This window comes from Embiotoca jacksoni, unplaced genomic scaffold, assembly GCF_022577435.1.
Source record: "Embiotoca jacksoni isolate LCO1_2020_lvr unplaced genomic scaffold, fEmbJac1.0.p SCAF_12, whole genome shotgun sequence".
Lineage (NCBI taxonomy): Eukaryota > Metazoa > Chordata > Actinopteri > Embiotocidae > Embiotoca > Embiotoca jacksoni.
In genome coordinates, this window is record NW_027185252.1 from 1,145,631 (window position 1) to 1,152,130 (window position 6,500).

A 6,500-nucleotide genomic window follows, 5' to 3' on the forward strand; every position below is an offset into this window, starting at 1 on the left:
ACTATAGCATGTCGTTAAAAATAAAAAAGTTATACTATATCATGTCGTTAAAAATAAAAAAGTTATATTATATCATGTCGTTAAAAATAAAAAAGTTATACTATATCATGTCATTAAAAATAAAAAAAAAATCATAGTATATCAAGTCGTTAAAAATAAAAATAAAAAGTTATACTATATCATGTCGTTAAAAATAAAAAGTTATACTATATCATGTCGTTAACAATAAAAAGTTATACTATATCATGTCGTTAAAAATAAAAAAAAAGTTATACTATATCATGTCGTTAAAAATAAAAATAAAAAGTTATACTATATCATGTCGTTAAAAATAAAAATAAAAAGTTATACTATATCATGTCGTTAAAAATAAAAATAAAAAGTTATACTATATCATGTAGTTAAAAATAAAAAAAGGTCATAGTATATCAAGTCGTTAAAAATTTAAAAAAAGTTATACTATATCATGTCGTTAAAAATAAAAAAAAAGTTATACTATATCATGTCGTTAAAAATAAAAATAAAAAGTTATACTATATCATGTCGTTAAAAATAAAAATAAAAAGTTATACTATATCATGTCGTTAAAAATAAAAATAAAAAGTTATACTATATCATGTCGTTAAAAATAATAAAAAAAAGTCATACTATAGCATGTCGTTTAAAATTAAAAAAAAGTTATACTATAGCATGTCGTTAAAAATAAAAAAAATCATACTATAGCATGTCGTTAAAAATAAAAAAAAGTCATACTGTAGCATGTCGTTTAAAATAAAAAAAAATGTTAGACTATATCATGTCGTTAAAAACAAAAAAAAGTCATACTATATCAAGTCATTAAAAATAAAAAAAGTTATACTATATCATGTCGTTAAAATTTATAAAAAAGTTATACTATATCATGTCGTTAAAAATAAAAAAGTCATACAATATCATGTTAAAAATAAAACAAGTTATACTATATCATGTCGTTAAAAATAAAAAAGTTATACTATATCATGTCGTTAAAAATAAAAAAAAGTTATACTATATCATGTCGTTAAAAATAAAAAAGTTATACTATATCATGTCGTTAAAAATAAAAAAGTCATACTATAGCATGTCGTTAAAAATTAAAAAAAAGTCATACTATAGCATGTCGTTAAAAATTAAAAAAAAGTCATACTATATCATGTCGTTAAAAATAAAAAAGTCATAGTATATCAAGTCGTTAAAAATAAAAATAAAAAGTTATACTATATCATGTCGTTAAAAATAAAAAGTTATACTATATCATGTCGTTAAAAATTAAAAAAAAGTTATACTATATCATGTCGTTAAAAATAAAAAGTTATACTATATCATGTCGTTAAAAATAAAAATAAAAATTTATACTATATCATGTCGTTAAAAATAATAAAAAAAGTCATACCATATCATGTCGTTAAAAATAAAAAAAGGTCATAGTATATCAAGTCGTTAAAAATAAAAAAAAAAAGTTATACTATATCATGTCGTTAAAAATAAAAAAGTCATACTATATCATGTCGTTAAAATTTTTAAAAAAAGTTATACTATATATCATGTCGTTAAAAATAAAAAAAAGTCATACTATAGCATGTCGTTTAAAATTTAAAAAAAAGTCATACTATAGCATGTCGTTAAAAATAAAAAAAATCATACTATAGCATGTCGTTAAAAATAAAAAAAAAAGTTATAATATATCATGTCGTTAAAAATAAAAAAAGTCGTACTATAGCATGTCGTTAAAAATAAAAATAAAAAGTCATACTATAGCATGTCGTTAAAAATAAAAAAAAAGTTATAATATATCATGTCGTTAAAAATAATAAAAAAAGTTGTAATATATCATGTCGTTAAAAATAAAAAAGTCATACTATATCATGTTAAAAATAAAACAAGTTATACTATATCATGTCGTTAAAAATAAAAAAGTTATACTATATCATGTCGTTAAAAATAAAAAAGTTATACTATAGCATGTCGTTAAAAATAAAAAAAGTTATACTATATCATGTCGTTAAAAATAAAAAAGTTATACTATATCATGTCGTTAAAAATAAAAAAGTCATACTATAGCATGTCGTTAAAAATTAAAAAAAGTCATACTATAGCATGTCGTTAAAAATATAAAAAAAAAATACGATAGCATGTCGTTAAAAATAAAAAAGTCATACTATATCATGTCGTTAAAAATAACAAAAAGTCATGCTATATCATGTCGTTAAAAATAAAAAAGTCATAGTATATCAAGTCATTAAAAATAAAAATAAAAAGTTATACTATATCATGTCGTTAAAAATAAAAAGTTATACTATATCATGTCGTTAAAAATAAAAATAAAAAGTTATACTATATCATGTCGTTAAAAATAATAAAAAAAAGTCATACTATATCATGTTAAAAATAAAAAAAGTTATACTATATCATGTCGTTAAAAATAAAAAAGTCATACTATATCATGTTAAAAATAAAAAAAGTTATACTATATCATGTCGTTAAAATTTTTGAAAAAGTTACACTATATCATGTCGTTAAAAATAAAAAAGTCATACTATAGCATGTCGTTAAAAATTAAAAAAAAGTCATACTATAGCATGTCGTTAAAATTTTTGAAAAAGTTATACTATATCATGTCGTTAAAAATACAAAAGTCATACTATAGCGTGTCGTTAAAAATAAAAAGTTATACTAAATCATGTCGTTAAAAATAAAAAAGTCATACTGTAGCATGTCGTTAAAAATAAAAAAGTCATACTATATCATGTCATTAAAAATTAAAAAAAAGTTACACTATATCATGTCGTTAAAAATAAAAAAAGTCATACTATATCAAATCGTTAAAAATAAAAAAAAGTTATACTGTATTATGTCGTTAAAAATTTAAAAAAAAGTCATACTATATCGTGTCGTTAAAAATAAAAAAAAGTCATACTATATCATGTCGTTAAAAATAAAAAAACGTCATACTATATCATGTCGTTAAAAATAAAAAAAAACGTCATACTATATCATGTCGTTAAAAATAAAAAAGTCATACTATATCAAATCGTTAAAAATAAAAAAAGTTATACTATATTATGTCGTTAAAAATTTAAAAAAAAGTCATGCTATATCATGTCGTTAAAAATGAAAAAAGTCATACTATAGCATGTCGTCTAAAATATGATAAAAAAGTCATACTATAGCGTGTCGTCTAAAATATGATAAAAAAGTCATTCTATAGCGTGTCGTCCAAAATATGATAAAAAAAAAGTCATACTATAGCGTGTCGTCTAAAATATGATAAAAAAGTCATTCTATAGCGTGTCGTCCAAAATATGATAAAAAAAAAGTCATACTATAGCATGTCGTCCGAAAAATGAAATCTTGACTTTTTGGTCATATTTCGGAGGACACGACATAGTTTTACATTTTGGTCATTTTTCGGATGACATGCTATAGTGTGACTTTTTGTCATATTTTAAACGACGTACTATAAATATGACTTCCGTTTAAATTGTTTCAGGCAACACAACAGTGCAGTTGTCAGCGTTGTCGTCTTACAGTCTAAAGGTCCGTGGTTCGATCCCCGCCTGGGACTTTCTATGTGGAATTTGCATGTTCCTGCATAGGTAATAAGTAAATTTAAGTATGTCATCCAAAATTTGGATGACTAACTTATGCATGTTATCATGCATATAGTCCATGATGTAAAACAAACATCATGTAGTCGTAATTGTGAAAAAGTCACACTCCAAGCAAGAACATGCAATCCTCCACAGACAGAGTTCCAAGCCCCTGATCGAACCGAGTACTTCCTGACTGTGAGATGACAACGCTAGCAACTGCAAAGTTGTGCTGCCTCTACTGCATGTTCGTCTGACTTATATTACTTATATGACTTTTAATCATTTTCTTGAAGAAAGCACGGTGGTGCAGTGGTTAGTGTTGTTGCCTCCCAGTCAGAAGGTTGCAGGTTCAATTCTTGCCCTTGCCCTGGCTTTTCATCTAGGATGTTAATGTCATCCTTTCCCCGGAGAGTCTCGAACCTGGAACCTTCTGAATGGGAGGCAACAACACCAACCACTGCACCGTAGAACTCTCTTCCTTAACATGTTTAAAAGTTATATAAGTCATATAAGTCAGACAAGCATGCAAGAGAGTCATCAAAAATGTTGAAGTTCCAATCCAGCGTTGTCATCTCACAATCAGGAGCTTCTGGGTTCGATGGGGGGTCTGGAACCTATTGTGGAGGATTGCATGTTATTGCTTGAATGTAATGTTTTACATTATTGACAACATGCATAAGTTAGTCATCCATGTTATGGAAAACAAACTTTACTTTCTGGTCATTAGTCTTGCAGGAATAATGAATTCACTTGGAAAGTCACAGGCAGGAGTTGAACCCGGTACCTTTCAACTGAGAGGCATCAACTCTGACAGCTGCACCACCGTGTTAACTTCCATAACTTGAACGGAAGTCATACTATAGCATGTCATCCGAAATATGACTAAAAAGTCATGCTATAGCACGTCTGAAATATGACAAAAAAGTCATACTATAGCATGTCGTCTAAAATATGATAAAAAAAAGTCACACTATATCATGTCGTTAAAAATAAAAAAAGTCATACTATAGCATGTCGTCTGAAATATGATAAAAAAGTCATACTATAGCATGTCGTCTGAAATATGATAAAAAAAAAAGTCATACTATATCATGTCGTTAAAAATAAAAAAAAGTCATACTATAGCATGTCGTCTGAAATATGATAAAAAAGTCATACTATAGCATGTCGTTTAAAATATGATAAAAAAGTCATACTATAGCATGTCGTCCAAAATATGATAAAAAAGTCATACTATAGCATGTCGTTTAAAATATGATAAAAAAGTCATACTATAGCATGTCGTCTAAAATATGATAAAAAAGTCATACTATAACATGTCTAAAATATGATAAAAAAGTCATACTATAGCATGTCGTCCAAAATATGATAAAAAGTCATACTATAGCATGTCGTCTAAAATATGATAAAAAAGTCATACTATAACATGTCTAAAATATGATAAAAAAGTCATACTATAGCATGTCGTCCAAAATATGATAAAAAAGTCATACTATAACATGTCTAAAATATGATAAAAAAGTCATACTATAGCATGTCGTTAAAAATTAAAAAAAGTCATACTATAACATGTCGTTAAAAATTAAAAAAAGTCATACTATAGCATGTCGTTTAAAATATGATAAAAAAGTCATACTATAGCATGTCGTCTAAAATATGATAAAAAAGTCATACTATAACATGTCTAAAATATGATAAAAAAGTCATACTATAGCATGTCGTCCAAAATATGATAAAAAGTCATACTATAGCATGTCGTCCAAAATATGATAAAAAAGTCATACTATAGCATGTCGTCTAAAATATGATAAAAAAGTCATACTATAACATGTCTAAAATATGATAAAAAAGTCATACTATAGCATGTCGTCCAAAATATGATAAAAAGTCATACTATAGCATGTCGTCCAAAATATGATAAAAAAGTCATACTATAGCATGTCGTCCAAAATATGATAAAAAAGTCATACTATAGCATGTCGTCCAAAATATGATAAAAAGTCATACTATAGCATGTCGTCCAAAATATGATAAAAAAGTCATACTATAGCATGTCGTCTAAAATATGATAAAAAAGTCATACTATAGCATGTCGTCTAAAATATGATAAAAAAGTCATACTATAGCATGTCGTCCAAAATATGATAAAAAAGTCATACTATAGCATGTCGTCTAAAATATGATAAAAAAGTCATACTATAGCATGTCGTCCAAAATATGATAAAAAAGTCATACTATAGCATGTCGTCTAAAATATGATAAAAAAGTCACACTATAGCATGTCGTCTAAAATATGATAAAAAAGTCATACTATAGCATGTCGTCCAAAATATGATAAAAAAGTCACACTATAGCATGTCGTCTAAAATATGATAAAAAAGTCATACTATAGCATGTCGTCCAAAATATGATAAAAAAGTCATTCTATAGCATGTCGTCTAAAATATGATAAAAAAAGTCATTCTATAACATGTCGTCTAAAATATGATAAAAAAGTCATTCTATAGCATGTCGTCTGAAATATGATTAAAAAAAAGTCATACTATATCATGTCGTTAAAAATAACAAAAAGTCATACTATAGCATGTCGTCTAAAATATGATAAAAAAGTCATACTATAGCATGTCGTCCAAAATATGATAAAAAAGTCACACTATAGCATGTCGTCTAAAATATGATCAAAAAGTCACACTATAGCATGTCGTCTAAAATATGATAAAAAAGTCATACTATAGCATGTCGTCTAAAATATGATCAAAAAGTCACACTATAGCATGTCGTCTAAAATATGATAAAAAAGTCATACTATAGCGTGTCGTCTAAAATATGATAAAAAAGTCATTCTATAGCATGTCGTCTGAAATATGATTAAAAAAAAGTCATACTATA